This window comes from Lissotriton vulgaris, chromosome 2_2, assembly GCF_964263255.1.
Source record: "Lissotriton vulgaris chromosome 2_2, aLisVul1.2, whole genome shotgun sequence".
NCBI classification, from domain to species: domain Eukaryota; kingdom Metazoa; phylum Chordata; class Amphibia; order Caudata; family Salamandridae; genus Lissotriton; species Lissotriton vulgaris.
The window spans coordinates 6,893,737-6,915,080 of NC_141688.1; positions in this window are offsets into that span (position 1 = coordinate 6,893,737).

Below are 21,344 nucleotides of genomic sequence, written 5' to 3' on the forward strand. Positions count from 1 at the left end.
CCGAAAAAAACTTCACAAAAGTTAGTACGATTTACTACTCTCTTCCATCTACTTTTTGTTTTGAAATCAGAAATTACCTTGCTTAGTTTCCTAATTCTATTGATTACCAAAATAAACAACTTTCGCTTAATTTCAAAAGCATGATCAATAATTTTCTCTACATTTTTCTTCTTCTTATAAAATGCCGCTTTCTGTTGGCCTTTCTTTTTAATACTTTTCAATAAATTAACTAATATCCTATTACGGAACATTCGATTTCGAATGTCCCTAAACTGTTGTTTCCTTCTACTATCATGCACAGAGTTATCTCTTCCTCTACCAGTAACATTTGTGATGGGTCTCTCCTTTCCATTTAAATTGCTTTTCTTTTTGTGGACTGAAACATTTTTTTGAGCAAAACTTTTTTTACTACAAATATTTCTTAAGAATGATTTCGTGCTCTTACCCGGACCTTTCTTGGTGTTTTGACAAGTATTTGGGGAAGAGGACTGCTGCAATAAAACATCATCCTGCTGTCTTTGACGTTTTCTAGCCTTTCGTATTCGACTTTTGGAAGGCATTTTCCAAACTATGAAAGAATCTGCAGTTGAATCTGTGGAAAAATATAATATAAAATGTTATTAACCACTATTACCAAACAGTAAATAAATAACAGTCATCTAAAACTTAATGCCGTACTAATTATTTAACATAGCAAATGTTTTCCACCAGCACTGCATCACAAAAATGACACTCAATGGTACAAAAAAGGCATACAACACTCATAAATCACTCCCTAATATTTTAAATCATTAATTCAGGATGACGATAAGATGTAGCCTATCTAAAGATTTGTTTAGGCCCTGATCTTTAGACTGGGGTAAATGTGTGTCATTGATCCACATTCAGTCCATCACCTGTTTTGTTTATTTGAGGTGAGGCCAACACATGGTTGCAGATAAGATTTTCACTGAAAAATATCAAAATAAAAAAACATGTGAAGGCCTACCAATGAAGTAAATCATTAAATGAAAACCAATACATTTCTGGAAATATGCACTACTAGTGCTTCATAAGATGTTTTGGGTCATATTTATAAGGCATTTGAGTATCTAGTATGCTATTTTACGTTCTTCCTGGTGCAAATTTATTGTAAATATGCTCCCACCTGCGGTTGGCAAATTTAGATTTTGATTATGGGAGTTAGATAGGCATGTTACTAATTTCCCAAAAATTGTGTATAACCCCAAACAACCTTTGAAGCAAATGCTCTTAGCCATGTTATCCACCTCCCATTGCATAACATGGCTAAGAAGTGCTTGCAAATGTGAAAAAAAACGGCCGCAATGCATGAATATCGCAGAAAAGTCTGCGATATTCATGCAATTTCCAGCACATGCTCTTAGCCATGTTATCCACTTCCTATTAAATAACATGGCTAAGAACTGCTCAGGGCCCCATGAGGAACGCTTTCCATTTAAAAAGGGAAAAATAACATCAAAGACACTCAAATGCCTTCTAAATATGACCCCAAACAACCTAAGAAGCTCTAACAGTACATATCCTGAAATGTAATTGATTTCAAAATTCGTTTTTAAACACAGCATATAAATCAATTGTATACCTGCATTCATGGAGAAATGACTAAAAATGTCCTTGAGACACATGAAAGTGTTTTCTGGAATGCCCTAGCACCATTTTTGGGACACTATTAACATGGCTACGTAACTCCCATAATCAAAATCTAAATTTGCCAAGCGCAAGTGGGACCGTATTTACAAGACACTTGCCCCAAGAGGAACACTTTCCATTTAAAAAGGGAAAAATAACATCGCAGAAAAGTCAGCAATATTCATGCACTTTCCAGCAAATGCTCTTAGCCATGTTATCCACTTCCTATTAAATAACATGGCTAAGAACTGCTCAGGGCCCCATGAGGAACGCTTTCCATTTAAAAAGGGAAAAATAACATCAAAGACACTAAAATGCCTTCTAAATATGACCCCAAACAACCTATGAAGCTCTAACAGAACATATCCTGAAATGTAATTGATTTCAAAATTCGTTTTTAAACACAGCATATAAATCAATTGTATACCTGCATTCATGAAGAAATGACTAAAAATGTCCTTGAGACACATGAAAGTGTTTTCTGCAATTCACTAGCACCATTTTTGGGACACTATTAACATGGCTAGGTAACTCCCATAATCAAAATCTAAATTTGCCAAGCACAAGTGGGAGCGTATTTACAAGACACTTGCCCCATGAGGAACACTTTACATTTTAAAAGGAAAACAAAACATCTTAGACACTCAAATACCTTATAAATATGGCTCAAAACAACCTATGAAGCTCTAGCAGTACATATCCAGAAATGAAATTGATTTCTTAAATCGTTTTTAAAAGCAACATCTCTGTTTCAGCTTACATAACAGACCATAAAATGGGCTCCATGTACCACAATAACTTGTGTTACTGCATGCCAGAATGTTACACCAAATATGCAATTACAATTTCTCTATGAAACTAATTCTATTAGTATATCACTAGAGACAAAACCACATTTTAAAAACACAGCTTTCTTCATCATTTTCTCCTTAAATCATACTATTCTCTATCTAAATTAAATAAATCTTTTCTCACCTTAGCAAATATTTTTTGAGTTTTGAAAACAGTCTGAGAAATACACCAAATTGTCTTCAGCAGAAGAAAAAGGATGCACTCCAAAGGCTGCAGCTATTGAAAGCACAGAAATACAGATATTCTTTTCACATATCTCTCATATTAGCCAATCATACCTCTTCCCTCACTTTTTTCAAATCAAAACCCTTCCCCCCTCTGCCCTGTCTGCCTTGTTTCCATAGCAACCACCTCCTGGAAGACCTCTCATGTTTGCAAATTCACACAACAATGTTTCAATTAAACTCTGAACTCTCAGTGCACCTGCGTATCCAGTGCAATCTTTCATTAAATGTTTCTTCCTTGACCATTCAAATTACATCTTTCAAAGAACACATCCATGCACCCTAACTTTCTGTTTTCAGAAATGGAAATGCACCAATCACTGCTAATGAATCATTAGCATTGTAAATCCACAGTTTTTTTTCTTTAGAAACTCCTACTGTTTCAACTGCCCTTTCATTACCACACTTCATCTGACTGCAGAACAACCTTCACCCACCATGTTTAACGTCTGGATTGTTGGACATAGTTACATCCACTGGGCTCAAAGGTATGCTGAGAGCAGAAATTTACCTAACCTCAATTTACAAGATGTGGAAATTAAGTGGTTGGGCCAAAGAGGATTAAAATGTCACCAATTGATACCATTGGTGAAAACCTTTATGCATTTGCCAAAACCTGACCTGTTAATAGTGCACTGTGGAGGTAATGATTTGGGCACTTTGACAGGGGTAGGTCTGGAAATGCTTTTAAAGGACACCTTTGAGCAATTAATGGCACTTTTTCCTCAAACTGCCTTGGTATATTTCCAATATATGCCAAAGACAGAAATGGAGGTGGTCCAACCAATTTTGTCCACAAATTGAGAAAGCGAGGAAGCATGTAAACAAATCTGTTTCAGCTTACATGAGAGACCATGGAATGGGCTCTCTGTACAACAATAACTTGCGTTACTACATGCAAGATATCTACAGAGGAGATGGAGTTCACTTCTCAGATGAGGGCAACAGAATTTTCATTCTGAATTTAAGACTGTGCATTGGTACCTACTTATAAGTACCTAAATGTACCATAAACCCAAAAGCTCTTCTCAGAGCTACCCTACATCTGATCACTCACAATTATTATTTTCCTCTAACTTTTTTCACTAATTTTCCACAAAATTCGCTCCCCGGAGCGCTACCCGGTTCGCTAACCGAAAGCTAACCTCGCGGAATTTTTTAAAAAAAAGTTTTTTTTCCGCACATATAAGCCTCCTCTGCCACGCTCAGAAAACCTAGGGGGTCAAGATAAGTCTACCATGACCCCTTCTACCCATTCTAAACATTATTTGCCCTCCATCTTGTATCTTAATGCGACCGAAACACAAAATGGTGGACTCCCGTGACGCTTAAGGTTCGCTAACCGAGCCGCTTTCCGGGAAGCGGTCCTAAAAAAAGGTGGGAAAGTAATTTACAGAAAAACGACTAGAGACACTCTCACCAAATATAGATTAGCTCATACTACATAAAAATCCCTTTCATTTTCACAAATTTGATTGAAATTTCATTTAGCCATTTAGCCTGTAGACCTCTCTAAGTACCGTGAGGTAAATTACTTCACAAAACACATCTGAAGTGTTGGAATTGACAACCAATGAAAATGTTACTTTCATTTTCTACTTTTGTTACCTGACATTTGATTGGTTATATACCTGAATATATATAAAGGAAGAGAAGGAAACACAGCCATTTTGACTGCTACTTCGTGAAGTGCACAACAAAAAATCAACTGATAACTTCAACTTATATTTAAAAGGTAAGATATTATTTATAAAACTTAAGTATGTTCTGTACTGAAACCTAATTAGAAAAACATTTTCTGAGAATTATATTCTATCACTCTGTAATACTTATAGAAAAAAATAGACTACTCTGTTTTAGTTATGGCAGAGCCATTCCAAGAATTCACAAGACCATAGTCTAAAAAGGAACGTGCACAAAGCCCCCTCCAATTTACATAAGTGGCATCTTGCAAGGAGACCATTCACAAGCACTGAGGGGGCCCCATTGTCCAGCATTTTGACGCCCCCACAGTTTTAACTTTAAATCCACACACATATCTCACACCTTCATAGGTGTGAGAATTGATTGTGGTCTAAAAGTTAAAACTGTGGGGGCGCAAAAATGCTGGACAATGGGCCCCCTCAGTGCCTGTGAATGGTCTCCTTGCAATTGAGGGAGCGTCTCCTTCTCCCTCCCCTATACCTCCTGACACCATCCATGGGAGGCCCAAGGAGGGGGCCCCCTGCAATAGACCTTAATTGCAGGCAACACCTTTCTTTGTGAAAAAAACACTATATAAATAACCAAACTGCCAATCTGTACTGAAACCCAACAATGCCCTTTCTGTACTGATATATTTTTCAAAAATTCATTTTTCAGAATTGAAAATGGAAGAACAACAAAACAACATGAAAACTGAAACAGAAGAAAAAATTGAGACACAAGATGACATGGATTTCTACGACGACACAATAAATAATGAACTTGTCCAATGCATAGATGCAGTAGATTTTCTACTAAAAAATGAAGAAAAAAATGATCACGATTTTTTAGATTTTCTTTTAAATTTTGAAAAACAAAATGAAAAATAAATTTTAATTTCTTAATTCAAAAATTGTTTCACACATTATTTATTTTTATATGTTTATTGAATGTTAAAAGTTTAATGAATTATGACACACAATCAAAATAAAAAATAAAAATTTAAAATAAAGAAAACAAAAAAAACAACAAAAACAACAAATAATTAACATACAGTACTAGCAAAGTCTATCATTCTTTTATCCTTATAGTACGCTGCCCAGAACGCTTTCCGGTTCGCGAACTTGGCGCTTACCACGCAAAAAAAAAAATAATTTTTTTTTGACCCTCCTGGGCCCTTTTAAAACCTCCACATAAAACCTAGGGGGTCAACGAGGATCTACTATGCCCCCTTATGGTAATTTCCCCCTTTGTTTTGGCCTCCTCTTGTCTCTCGATCCTACCGAGAGACAAGATGGCGGCCGCTCCGGACTGTTTAGAATGTTGACAGACACCGGAGGGCCAATCAGCTTCTCATCGCAAAGTTCCGTTACGCGAAAGGTTCGCTAACCGGATAGCTGCCCGGAGCGCTGTTACAGATATATATCTTGATTTAAACGTTAATTTCTCAAAATCCACTGAAGCACATATATTGAGACCTAGCAAAGGCACATCGGGCTAACAGTCCCTACAATTTTGCCAAGTTTCGTGGAAATCCATTCAGCCGTTCGGGCTAAAAGTGAGTCCAACCGCCCTATGGAAATTAACATGGGAAAAACGCGTTTTGGGACCCCCCTTTTTTCTCGGCCCCCCCTTGACGAACCCCCCCCAAATTTCCAGGAGCTGCTCAGAAACAAAATGTGCCATTTTCCTGAAAATTTCAGCCAATTCCGTCCACAAACGCCAAAGTTATTAGGCATAGAATTTTCAAAAGTCCCATAGAGAAAAAATCCTAACTATATATACCTACTGGCTATCGCCAGTAGGTAATATATATATATATATTACCTACTGGCGGTCGCCAGTAGGTATATATAGTTAGGATTTTTTTCCTATGGGATTTCTGAAAAGTCTATGTCGAATAACTTTGGCGTTTGTGGACGGAATTGGCTCAAATTTTCAGGAAAATGGCACATTTTGTTTCTGAGCAGCCCCTGAGGGGGGTTTCGTCAAGGGGGGGCCGAGAGAAAATGGGGGTCCCAAAATGCGTTTTTCCCATTCATTTTTCCATAGGGCGGTTGGAATCACTTTTAGCTCGAACGGCTGAATGGATTTACACAAAACTTGGCAAAATTGTAGATATGGTTTGCCCGACGTGCCTTTGCTATGTCTTAATATATGTGCTCCAGTGGATTTTGAGAAATTAACGTTTTTAAAAACAGATATATCTGTGACAGCGTCCCGGTTAGCGCCCCGGTTCGCGTACCTGACGCGTAACGGAACTTCGCGAGGAGAAGCGGATTGGCTCCACGGTGACTGAGAACATTCTAAACAGTCCGGAGCGGCCGCCATCTTGTGTCTCGGTAGGATCGAGACACAAGAGGTGGCAAAAACAAAGGGGGAAATGAGCATAAGGGGGCAGAGTACATCCTCCCTGACCCCCTAGGTTTTATGAGGGGGCTTTAAAAGGGCCCGCGGTACAAAAAAAAATAATTTTTATTATCGGTTTTTTTGCGGGGGGAGCGCTCGGTACGCGCACCGGGAAGCGGTCCGGGGAGTGTAATATAGGGAAAATAGAATGAAAGAATGTTCAAATAATGTATGTATATTGATTGTTCTTTTTTTTATTTTTTTTTACTTAAGTACCAACATGTAGGTACCAATGCAGAGTCTAAAAATAAAAATACACCGTTTGCTTTGTAGATATCTTGCATGTTGTTTCAGAAGTTATTGTGGTATATGGAATTCATAGCATAGTCGGTGAGGAAAGCAGAAAGAATATGGAGGCAGGAGATGAAAAAGAGATGTTAAATACACATTGGAGATAAAATAGTGGGAGAAAGGAAGTAACTATGAGCAAACTTACTATGTTACACAAAAAAGTTGCACAGTATATTTAAAGTCTGACTTTACATTATAATCAATTTGGTACTAGTTTAAAAAATACATATAAAAATGAATAATGTCTCAAACAATTTTTGAATTATTAAATAGAAATTGATTTCTCAGATTCGTTTTCAAAATTTAAAAGAACTTCTAAGATTTGATTGTCAGAAATGTCCTCATTTTCAATCAGGAAATCTACTGATTCTACACATTGAAGTAGTTCATAGTCCCGTGATTCATCCATGAATTCTGAGTCATTGGGTTCAATAACTTTATCTTTGTTGCTTTCCAGAACAATTTCGATGGTATTTTTTTACTCTCCTTCCATTTTTGTGCTGTAATTTGAATAAAAAAAAATATATCAGTAGAGATAGGGCACTGTTGGGTTTAAGTTCAGACAGGTAGTTTGGTTTTTTTAACAGTGATTTTATCTTTGGGCAGTGTATGGTATCAGAGTGGAAGTAAAAATATAAAAAAGTGTATGTGATAAAGCCTAAGTAAATTCATAATTATACAAGACAAGCCTAACTCCATCCATAACTATAACAGAGAAGTCTATCTTATTCTATAACTATTACAGAGGGATAGTATATAACTATCAGAAAATGTTTTCCTAATTAACTTAAAGTGCACAACATACTTCAGTTTTTAAAATAACATCTTACCTTTCAAAAAGAAGTTTAAGTTGTCAGTTGAAATGCACTTGAAATGTACTTCAGGAAGTAGTAGTCAACATGGCTGTGTTTCTCTCTCTTTCTTTATATATATTCAGGTACATAACCAATCAAATGTCATGAAATATTAGAAGATAATGAAAGTAGCATTTTTATTGGTTGTCAATTCTAGCACTTCATAAGAGTTTTTGTTAGGTAATTTACCTCAGGATATTTAGTCAGGCCTACAGCATAATTTTCTCAATGGAATTCCATCAAATTTGGGTAAATGGTAGGGACTGCTATGTAGTAGGGCCTATTCTATATTTGATGATAGTGTCTCTAGTGGTTTTTCTGTAAATTACTTTCCCACCTTTTTTTAGCGAGCGCTCACCGGTGCGCGCCCCGGTACGCGAACCGGCAGCGTTACGGGAGTCCTTCATTTTGTGTATCGGTAGAATTGAGACACAAGATGGAGGACAAACAATGTTCGGAATGGGTAGAAGGGGGCACGGTAGACACTTTGTGACCCTCTAGATTTTCGGAGGGGGGCTTAGGACGCTCATATAGGCAAAAAAAAAAAAACGCGTGGGAAGCGCCCGGTACGTGCACCGGTAAGCGAACCAGGGAGCGTACTTTGGTGAAAAAAATAAAAAAAAGTTAGAAAAAGATAAACGTTTTGAATGATCAGATGTAGGGTAGCAATGAAAAGAGCTATTGGGTTCTGTGGCTAATTAAGGTACTTACAAGTAGGTTCCAATGCACAGTTTTAAATTCAGGAGGAATATTCTATTCCCCTCATCGGAGAAGTGCACACCATCTCCTCTGTAGATATCTTGCATGTTGTAACGCAAGTTATTGTTGTATATTAAACCCATTGTAAATTCTCTCATGTAAGCAGAAACAGATTTATTCACATGTTTCCGTGCTTTCTCAAATTGTGGAAAAAATTGGTTGGACCACTTCCATTTCTGTCATTGGCATATATTGGAATATACCAAGGCAGTTTGGGGAAAAAGTGTCATCAATTGACGAAAGGTGTCCTTTAAAAGCATTTCCAGACCAACCCCAGTCATAGTCCCAAAATCAATTCCACCACAGTGCACTATTAAGAAGTTAGGGTTTGGCAGATGCATAAAAAAATTATATTACAAACATATAAAATATATTTTTCATTTAAAAGAATAATACATTTAACAGTTTTTGATATTTGCAATAAAAAAAACATTGAAATTCACTGAAAAAACCATAGGTTATAGACCATATATAGTTAGGAATTAGCATTTACAAAACCATGAAAATTCACTGAAAAAACCATAGGTTATAGACCTTATATAGTTAGGGATTAGCATTTACAAAACCTTATTTTACTCACACAAAACCATTGAAATTCGCATATATAGTTAGTTGCACTAACTATATATCGCGCACCCGCATCACTGATGACATCACTGATGACATCTCAAATGACATCACTGATGACATCACTGATGACATCTCAAATGACATCACTGATGACATCTCATTTGACATTACTCATCACATCACTGATGATATCATTCATGTGATAATACGATGAACCTCTTCAGATTCTAATATAACCTTAGATACAATCAGTGTAAACAGACACTCACAGACTGTCACTCATTCATGGAGTTACTCACACACCTAGTCAGTCATGCAAAAAATCAATCACACCTCCATTTCCTCAACTATACAGTTATACACACCTTACTTATTCAAACATATACTAACACATATTTACTCTCTTATACAATCCCTGATACAAGTTTACAATGATCCATACAGTCACTCACACATTCACTGGCTCTTATGCACAGTTATTTATATATGTCAACTCTCACATGTACTGTGTTTTACATATGTACTTACTTTGACATGTAGCACTGAGATATCCATTCACTCACCAATACACTCATGCACACAGTCAACCGCCAATACAGCTGATTCCACATGCACTTTTGAACCCATACATCTAGTGAATCAACTGCTCACACATCTATGCACAGAGTTACACACCTCCCAGCCACCCATACACACACACTCAGTCTCCCATACAAATACTTGGGCAACCAATCAATAACCCATATAGTTACTCATATAGCTACTGATCAACACATGCAGCAGTTTACAGAACAACAGACATAATGATGCACAAATTAAGACAGTTTAGTCACTAACCCATGCACTCAGTGAGACACATTTAATCACTCACTCATACAGTCAGTCATGCACCTACTAAATCCTTCATCCAGACACTTATACATCCACTCATTCTTCAATATGTAAGACATATTTTAACTTTACAGAAACATACAGTCACTGGATGTTGTCATCAGTGATGTCATCAGTGATGTAATCAGTGATGTCATCAGTGATGTCACTGACCATGTCATGAATGATGTAATATGTGACATCATCAGCAGTGGATTGCAGGTGCGCGATATATAGTTAGTGCAACTAACTATATATGCGATTTTCAATGGTTTTGTGTGAGCAAAATAAGGTTTTGTAAATTCTAATCCCTAACTATATATGGTCTATAACCTATGGTTTTTTCAGTGAATTTTCAAGGTTTTGTAAATGCTAATTCCTAACTATATATGGTCTATAACCTATGGTTTTTTCAGTGAATATATATATATATGTTCCAACAAATGCCAAACAGACTACCGAACTCCGTATGTGCCGGGTGCCTCCTTCGTGCATTTGGCCTGCACTCAATAAATTATTCAACAAATGTCCCTTCATCCAGGAACGCAATAGGAGCACTCTCAGGCTTTGATTTAAAAACATTTATTTCATCTTGCCTGACGCGTTTCAGCCGCCAGGCCTTTATCAAATGCTGTGTGAAGAAAACCGATCATTAATGTTCCAGTGTTTAAATAGCTCATTACACCATAGTCCCTTTGTTGTTTTTTTGCCCCCATCATCAAGTGTGAGTAGATTCCATTTCAGTGGTGCATTTTAAGTTGGGGAATCAATTCCCCTTCAATCCTGAGGGCCTCTGGGGGCCAACTAGCCCACCATGTACCTCCAGTAAGTGCCACAGGTCTGCGCCCTTTTTTACACCTCTCTGCAACGCAGCTCTGTGGCGCTTACTGGAGGTACCTGGTGGGCTAGTTGGACGCCGGGGACCCCCAGGGTTCAAGGGGACTTAACTTACAATGCACCAGGGGGCGTGTTTCCAGAGTGGTGGAGAAAGGGTGCATAGCCTTTGTCTACCTCTAACCAATCCCACTGAATGGGGCTTACTGGAGGTAAAAGGGAGGCTAGTTGGCCCCTAAAGGACCACCTGCAGTGAAGGGGACTTCAATCCCCATCCAAGAGCAGACCAGGGAGCACATTTGTAGAGTGGTGAGCAAAGTGGGCGTGTCCTGGTACGAGTACTTACCAATGCTGCTGTGTGGGACTGACTGGAGGTAATATTTTGAGAAGTTTGCCCCCAAGGATATCCTTGGGGGTCAACTACCCCTCTTGTTAAAGCCAGTAAGTACCATACAGTGGGATTGCTAAAACGTCTTCGGAGGCTATGGCCTCCTCTCTCTACCACTCTGCAAACTTGCCTCATTGCAGACTACAGGATGCGGGATGGAGTCCAATTTAGTACTGAGGGAGTTTGGGGCCCAAGAATCCCTCCTGGTACCTCCTGTAAGATCTACACAGTGGAATTCCTAAGCGTTGGACGCCCAGCACCCTTTCTCCATCACTCCGCAAACGCGACTACTAGTTCAAGTTGCATATTTCTGCACCTCTGACTTAGAAGTAGTTTTAATTCCCCTGCCCTATGATGTACTAGGGCCTTACAGAGGAGGTCATGCTAATCACAGGGGTACCCCAATGCGTAGTGTTTCCTTGTGTATGTAGGGGTTTTCACTGTATTATAAGTGTCTTTTAGCATAGCACTGGCTCCAGGCCTGGTTGGTCAGAGTCAGTTACCACCAGTACCCATCTTAAAAAGTTGTGGGCACAGGATGATTTTGCAACAAGGCCTCTTTCTGCTCCTCTGCTATACCCCCTACACTGGGTGAATACTACTGTAGTTTTCTAAACCCTGAAACAGCACTCCCAGCAAGACCCTCTTTCACTGTAGTAATCATTTTACTGAATTGCAAGGGATACTGTCATTTGTCTAAAATCACAGTGTGAGTCAGTATTCAATTCAGAAAATTGTGGCAGAATAATTTGCTTAGTTGATGTGTTCAAAAATATGGCAATACACATGTACTCATGAAGTGAGCCAGGCTTTAGGACATGTAGTGCTAGAAAGTCCTATGCAGTATGTGTGTCATGCCTCTTAATTCCCAATTCTCTCCATGCTGTGTAGTAAAGATCCTGGGTGTGCTGTAGAAATGCCATAGCAACTCTCTGTGTAGCATGTAGTAATCATTTCAGTGAATTGGAAGGAATATTTTTATGTGTGTAGAATCAGAATGTGAGTCAGTGTGTTTTTGGGAATATTGTGACAGAATCATTTGCTCAGTGCATGTGTTTGCAGACATGGGAATACATGTACTCATGGTGTGAGTTAGGCTTAAGGACAAGCAGTGCTTTATATTCCTAGCACCTGCTTCATACCATACACTGCCCAAACATAACTACACTGCTCTAAACTCAGAAATACCAGTCCCACCATGACCCCTACACTGCCCTAACACAATTGCACTGTCCTAAACCCTGAAACACCATCCCTAGCAAAACCTGCTAAACTCTTTCAACACTACTGCACCGCTCTAAACCCTGAAACACCATTCTCAGCGAATGCCCCTATATTGTTGAAACACATCTGCACTGCCCTAAACCCTGAAACAGCACTCTCTGCATGATCTCCTACACCACCCGAACACTGCTGCTGTACCTTAAACTTACTTATGGAGTGAACCAGACTTTACAACATATAGTGCTTCTAATTGCTAGGTAGTATGCTAGTAGTGGTCTATAATTGTAAAAAAAAAATATTAACATGTTTTTTTTTCTTCACAACAGATTTTAATTATCTACAGAAAGAAAAACAATCATACCTTCAAAGAGTGAGAAAAGAAAAACATATAAACAGGCTTACTTTTCCAAGAAAAAACAAGAACAAGATTTATCTAAACACCACTGTGTGGAGAAAAAGAAGAAAGCTCCTGGTAAGACAACAAAGGATTTTATAAGCAAAATAACCCAAACAAAAAAAAAGTGTGGAGAATCTGGAAAAAAAAATATCTGTAACTACAAAGAAAAACCAGACAAAAAAGAAAAATGATGGAAAACTATGTGGTAAAGAAATTGTGTATAGTAAAAGACGAAAAAATCAGTTTGTTGAAATTCGAAAGCGAATGTTTTATAACAGAGTTGTTTTAAATATATTAAAAAATATAAAGAATTGTAAAAGAAAAACAGCTTTTTATAAGAAAAAGAAACACATTGAAACAATTGTTGAGAAGGCTTTTGAATTAAAAAAGAAGTTGTTTATTTTAGTAATCAATAGAATTCGAAAACTAGATAAGCCAATCAATGTTATGAAGGCCAAAAGTAAGTGGAAAAGACTAAATAATAGAACTAATTTTTGTAATGTTTTTTCTGGAGAATGGAAACATACTTCAAGTTGTGAGCCATTTTTTAATGAAGAAAGTTGCCTTCAGAGTAATGATTTGTTGCATGCAGTTGACACCAGTGGTGGAGCTTATGAGGTTAAGAATGGTCGTCCGATTGAAAAAGAGAAAATTGTCTCTAGAAATGCAGAAGAGGTGTTAACTGATGAAGTTTTAGGGAGACATACTAAGGGTCCAGTGTACACCTGGAATTGTAGTAGTATTTGTAGTGAACGACAGGATTCAATTGATTTTCTTCGCAATTTCTTACGTAAGTATACTAAGAAAAGTGTTAAACAAAAGATTAAAATGTTGCAAGAATTAGACCCTTGCAGAGTGAGAGAAAAAACGGGTTTTCAAGGTCATTTTCTGGCTTGTCTTTCTAAAAAAGTATGTCAGAGTGTTTTTCACCATTTTAGGACGTTAGCAGTGCATCATACTCAAGTGAGGAAATTAGTGAGAAGTTTGTATTATGCAAAAAGTCCAGCACTTAAGCTAAAACAGTTTAACAGTGCTCTTTTGCATGGATCTGTATTAGATGTAATCAAAATTTGTGAAGAAATTGAGGTTAGTTACTTTGGTCCTGAAGAAGACAGTGCAGAAACTGATACATTAATAGAAGGAAATATGGAAGAAAATGTACAGAATTTTAGTACAGAAAATTGTGAGCGAGAAATTACAAGGTTTAAGGTCATTTCAGGTGAAAGGCCAAACTTTTCTTGTGTTGGTTGTGGACGAATTCATTATAAAAATCAGACCAGGTTAGTTGATCTATATTTAAAAAGTGAAAAGGAGAATAATATTCAGTGGAAGGAATTTGCAACTTATTTGTTGGTAGAGAATTGTTTTGATTTTGGTTCTGATCAACGTATTTATAAATATTGTTATAATAAATTAAATGAAAACAAAATGCCTGCTAGAGCTGTACATAATAATCTTGAGTTGGTAAATATTCCTTCTGAACTGATAGATTTAAATACTTATGAGTCTATTCTTATTCAATGTGTGCATCCATTTCAGGCTATTGTTCGTATGGAGCCTAAGACTGGGAAATTGCCTCCTTCAGATTTACAGAGAGGATTAAAGGGAAGAGTTGTATATTTGCCTCTAGATTTAAAGAAAAATCTTGAAACAATTGGTGTAGAAAATGTGGAAGAGGAACCTCTAGTTATTCTAGTTAATGGCGTTCCTACGAAGAGTAAGAAAATCTGGCAAAAACTACTGGATGTTAGGAAAGTGAAAAAGGCAACGTTGTATTTGGTAAAAAATAATCAATACTATAAAAATGTATATGTAGGAGAAGAGGAAACAACCGTAGAAGAGGACAGTGATTTGTCAACTGGAAAAATTGACAAAAGTGGATGTGTTCAGAACTGAAGAAATTTATGAACATTATAGTGTGCATCCACTTCACTCTAAAGAAGTGATGGGGAATACTATTGAGTTATTCCAAATGAAAAAAGCGAAAGGAAATCCCATTAGTGTATGGGAAGAAAGCTTGGAAGCTTGTTGTTTCCCTCAGTTATTTCCAACAGGCAAAGGTGGACGATATGATGACCGACCTGTGCAGATTCCTGCATCTGAATACCAGACATCAAGATTATATTCAGAAGATCCAAGGTTTCGCCAATGTATTCCATATTTGTTTCATCTTCTGTTTGAGAGTGACTTGTCTGGACTTTCATATGCAGTGAACCATATACTAAAAAGTGGAGTACATCTACAAAATGTTTCGGCAAAGGACTTTATGCATAAAGTCCAACAGAAAGATACTGTTTTGGAATCTCAGCTAATTAATCTCATGGCATGTCAGAGTGGTATTAATAAGTATTGGTACAGTCGTCATGGGGAAACTTAGGAACTCCTACATGGTTCCTTACTCTAAGCTGTGCTGAGTATGCTTGGGAAGATTTACTTCAATTTCTTCGAGAGGCAAATGCAAACATAGAAAATATAGAATACAAGACACCTGGAGAACTGTGCTCTTTGGATCCAGTTAATGTATGCAGGTATTTCAATCATAGATTTGAAGCTATGATGTCTTTTATCACACAAAAAAATCCTCCCCTTGGAGAGGTTCTGGATTTCTTTTGGAGAAAGGAGTATCAAGCAAGAGGTGTTCCTCACATACATATGCTACTATAGATCAAAGATGCCCACAAATTTGAAAGAGATTCAGATGATACAGTGATGAGTTTTATTGAACAATATTCTACATGTGCTGTACCAAAAAGTACAGAACAAAAGAATTTAAGACATCAAGTCTTACGGTTTCAAACCCATCGTTGTGGAAAATACTGTCTTCGAAAGTACAAATCTAAGGATAAGTTCTACACAAAAGGTTGTTTTGGATTTCCACGTCCAGTAATATCAAAAGGAAGAGTGAACAATTTTATGTCATCTTTGCGGCATACTGTCACAAGAAAATCACCGAAAAATACTATGCATCCTCGAATTTGCGGATTTGCGAATTTGCCATCCGCAAAATTCGCTAATTCGTGCGAATTAGCGGATTTATTTATTTTTGCATGTTCGCGGGGCGCTTTGCGTGTTCGCGGTTGGTTTTTTTTTTGCCTGGTTAATCACTGCCACCCTCTCGTTTTTTATGCCCTTCTGCCCTCTGTAGCACTCATTTCTGTGCCCTTCTGCCCTCTACCCCACTCATGTTTTGTCCCCTTCTGCCCTCTGTCCCACTTTTGTGCCCTTCTGCCCTCAGCCCCACTTAGAATGGCGCCGGCAAGCTGACAGCGCCATTCTAAAATAGCTACAAAGAGCTTCAACAGGAAGCACTAATAGATAAAGTAAAGCAGGTGCTCGAGTTGAAGGTCAAATTAAGTTACACAATCATTAATCACCCCAAGTGTGGGGTGATTAATGATTGTGTAACTGAATTTGAAACAGTTGAATGGGTTTTTAAAAGACAATCTTATTTTTTTGCCCGCTGTTATATGATGAGTACTATTGAACTCACTGTTTTTAGTGAAATTCAATATATTCTGAGAACAGCAAAATAAGATACATAACATATTGTACAAATTATTTATAACTAAATTGTTTCTTCTCTTCCACAGATACTATATTTATAAAAAAATTATTATTAACTTGTCATTACTTATAAGGTAAGTATGGCAAACAAAAAATACTTTTTCATTACTCTCTTACTTCTCTTTCCCTCTTTCACTTTCTTCACTCTCTCCCTTACTCCCCTTCCTTTACTCATCTTACTCCCTTTCCCTCACTCTCCTTACTCCCCTTCATTCACCTTTATACTCCTTTTCTCACCATCAGTACCCTTCTCTCACCCTCACTCGCCTTCTCCTGCCCCCTCTCTGTCCCTCACTTCTCTTTCCTTTCATCCTCCATCACTACCCTCGTTTTGCTCTATCCCTTACTCTCTTCTCACTCCCCCTCACTCTCTTTCCTTCACACCATCGCTACATGGTTTTCAGTGATCGACTTGAAAAATGCCTTTTTCAGCATTCCGATAGCCGAGGAAAGCAGAGATATTTTCGGCTTCTCACTAGGAGGTCGAAGTTTCAGGTTTAAACGTGCTCCACAAGGCTATGGTGAAAGCCCATCCATTTACAGCCAAGCATTAAAAAGTCAGTTAGATGCTTTTGTACTTCCTCCTGGTTCTGCTTTGGTGCAATATGTGGATGATCTTCTGGTGGCTGCTGATGACAAGGAAACTTGCAAAACAGCTACAATTTCCCTAATGCATCTTTTGTCGGATTTACATCACAAGGTGTCACCTTCCAAACTACAATATTGTTGCCAAGAAGTGACCTACTTAGGTCATCTCTTGTCAAAGGAGGGAAGAAGGTTGACCCCAGAAAGAATAAAAGCAATTACGCAGATGAATGTGCTCAGCACACAGAAAGAAGTGCGCACGTTTTTAGGTATTACTTCATACTGCAGGCAATGGATCCCAAATTCTTCTCTCTTAGCGAAACCATTGGTGGCTCTGACTGGAAAAAGTGTTCCGAGTCCGGTGCCATGGTCTGATGAATGTCAGCAGAGTTTCTCTGAGTTACGAAATGCACTGTGTTCAGCTCCAGTGTTGGGTACACCTGACTATGGCAAACCATTCACACTCTACGTACACGAGAGAGAAGGTTGTGCGTTGAGTGTTTTGACGCAGCGTTTTGGTGATAAACAACGTCCTTGTGCGTATTTTTCATCAACATTAGATCCGGTAGCCAGAGCGTTGCCTAGTTGTTTGAGAGCTACAGCCGCAGCAGCAGCGTCCATTCGACAATCTGCTGGTTTGGTCATGAACAACATGTTAGTGGTCATGGTTCCTCACGCCGTGGACACGCTCATGAACCGAACCAAGACACAACACCTTACCAGTGCTAGATTATCAGGCTATGAGCTGACACTGCTAGCAAGTCATATTCAGATTAAAAGATGCAATGTATTGAATCCAGCAACATTGTTGCCGACTAGTCAGGAGTCAAGTGATTCTGAACCACATGACTGTTGTTTCAGAACTGAAGAGGAGACAAAAGGACGGATTGATCTTAAAGACACTTCGTTACCAGATCCAGATGGCACGTTGTATGTTGACGGGTCTTGTTTTAAATTGGAGAATGGTGATGTAACAGCTGCTTACGCAGTAACGACTTTGAGTACGATTGTGGAGACTGCAAGAGTGAGTCAGAATTCTGCCCAAGCTGCAGAATTAGTTGCATTGACGAGAGCGTGTGTTTTAGCTAAGGGAAAGAGAGTGAATGTGTTCACAGATAGTCAGTACGCGTTCGGCGTAGCCCATAGTTTTGGCCGTTTGTGGAAAGAAAGAGGTTTCATTACGTCCCATGAGACTAAGATCCAGCATGGTCAGCTAGTCAATGACTTGTTGGAATCTCTAACCTTGCCGACTGAAGTTGCGATTGTGAAGTGCAGTGCTCATCGAGCAATCACGGATGATGTTGGTCGTGGAAATGCTTTTGCTGATGAGACAGCTAAACAGACAGCTAGGAATACGATGAGTGGGATGTATGTTGCAACGTCTGTGAGATGGATTACTGAGTCTGGAATGTGTGAGGATACAGTGGAAAGTGTGAAAGCAATTCAGGAAGAAGCGACCGAGGAGGAAAAGCTTGCATGGAAAGAGAATACGGGTAAAATGGACTCGAGTGGATGTTGGATTGATTTGTCGGAACAGCAGCGTTGGATGTTGCCTGATGCGTATGTGCTTGCGGTGGTAACGATGGCGCATGGAGCAGCGCACATCAGTTCTAAAGGGATTTGTAAGATGTTGGCTCCAGTCTGGAGGAATGATGGAATTAGTAAGTGTGCAGAAAGAGTGGTGAGAAATTGCATGATATGCCTGATGCATAATCCTGGCAAGGGAATCCCCACACCCGCTGGTCACTTCGCTCCTCCTTCTTGCCCCTTCGAAGTGATTCAGTTAGACTTCATTCACATGGATCGTTGCAACAATCTTAAGTACGTTCTAGTGGTAGTCTGTGCTTTTTCAAGGTGGATCGAAGCATATCCACTAAAGGACAATACTGCCTTGTCCACAACCAAAATCCTTCTCAAGGAATATTTCCCCAGGTTCGGCATGCCACGGATTGTATGGTCAGATAATGGAAGTGAATTCGTAGGGAAAGTTATGCAGAGTGTGTGTGCAGGCTTAGGGATAAAACAAAAATTCCACAGTGCGAATCACCCCCAGTCTGCAGGCTTAGTGGAGGGCTACAATGGCACCCTCAAGCTTAAACTGGCCAAGATACAAGCCTCCACGGGTTTGTCCTGGCCAGACGCCTTACCTTTGGCCCTGTTATCCACAAGAGCGACTGTACATTCTCGAGTAGGGCTTAGCCCTTATGAGATTGTGTTCGGTCGACCTGCTAATGTTTGGGGGGTACCTAGACCGAAAGAATTCAAGCAACTGGAATATCCAATGCTAATTGATTACCTTTTTAACTTGACTGCTAAATTGAGTCTCATTCACCAACAGGTTTTCGATCCATTATCAAAGCCACCGGAGAGTCCAGGTCATCAGCTGAAGCCCGGCGACCAAGTCGTCATCAGGAACTTTGGACGGACCAGAAATCTCCAACCCAAGTTCGTCGGACCATTCCAAGTTCTGTTGGCGACGAGGACTGCTATACGTGTGGCTGGCAGAAAGAATTGGATTCATGCGACGCATGCAAAGCGTGTACCCCTTCCACTTCCTTATGATAACTGGGTGAAAAAAGGAATTGGTGCCTCTGAAACTGAACCAGTTCCTAGATACATTCCTTTCAGCGATGCAGAACTAATTACTGACTCACCGAATCCTGACTCCCCTTCTGAAACTGCTCCTTTGAACTCCAAACATTTGTCCTCTGCATCGAAAGAACATTTGCCATCTGCGAACTCGAACATTGCAACCCCTGCTGAAAATAGACTATTCCCGGACCAAACAACGCCAGGAAAATCGAGATACAACCTACGTTCTCATTCCAAAGACTAATAAAGCAGGAAACTGCCTATTTTTCATATTTCAATTTGATACATTTGCCTCCAGCCAGGAAATTTGCTAATATTTTGCATTTTTCTATGTATATCTTGTTGTTTTAATTGCCTTGCCGTCTGGGTAGCCGTAGGGTCGTGGCTGTGTGCCTAGTTGAATCTGCGGGGGCCAGACACAAGGTCGGTCTTTCTGTTAGTTCTAGGAACTCCCAGGGCTGATAGAGGCATTTTCAACTACGTACATATCATCAGTGGTCGCAAGCGGTTGTAGAAGATGGAGCTTCCTGAGCTGCACCGAAATAATGTAATTTATGTTCGCAGAAATAGACTATACAGAATTCTACATAGCAAATGTTTTCTGATGCAATGTGCAATTACGTTTTTGATTATTTTGATAACGTTGGTGGGCGCAATAACCTTTTGTATTCACTTAATATTTGCACCGATCACAACCACCGTACCTCCCCCTGTTCTTGTTACCCCTACTGTTGTTTCTTCTCACTCCTTTCATTCATTTCCCGAACATGAGCAAGCTCGACGCTCAGAATTCATAAATAACACTTTTGTACAGCTCTTGCACCAACACCAACTGGTAGTTAACACAACGGATTGCTGGGTGTGTGGTTTGATACCACATACTATGGAAAAGGGTATTCCATACCTGGTTTTGCCTTTTTCCTATAATGGATCCTGTTGGGCCTTTCAGACCGTATTTTTCTATGCCCTCGAGACCTATCCCCCACGTCCTCCACGTTCCACCAAATATAACTCTGCCAATAAAGCCTTGGTAAAGGGAATAACTGACATGATTCAAAACGTCAATAGCACCCCATTTATTCCTAGAGATGAGCAACGAGTCTACTTGAGTTGGAATACTACGGAGTATAGCATTAGTTTGGGTGAGAACAAACGTAAGAGCTCCACACCTGTTTGGGTCGTACCTCACCGAGGTCAATTCTGCTTGCAAGGTAATGGGAGAAATCCAAGAGCTCGGCTAGGGAAGAGTGACTGTGTGGAAACTTACGTGTATCCGTCAAACTCTTCCCCTGCCTTTCTACCTGTTAAGGGTACCTACTTCATCTGTCGAGACAGAGCATATACATGGTTACCGGCAGACTTTTCAGGTTCATGCTATATTGCTCGGCTATTGCCTCCGACATACATAGCTGCCCCAAATTATCACAAAACCAGAGTAGTAAGAGGTGTTTTCAGCAAGGAAGACACTGCTGGTCAGGAAGCTGGAGACTTCTTCAAAGGTTTCCTTCCGTTCTGGGGGCCAATGGCCAATAGTAGAAACCTACGTCAGCTAACACGGGTAGTTGAATCTACTATTACAGAAACCGCTGGTGCCCTTA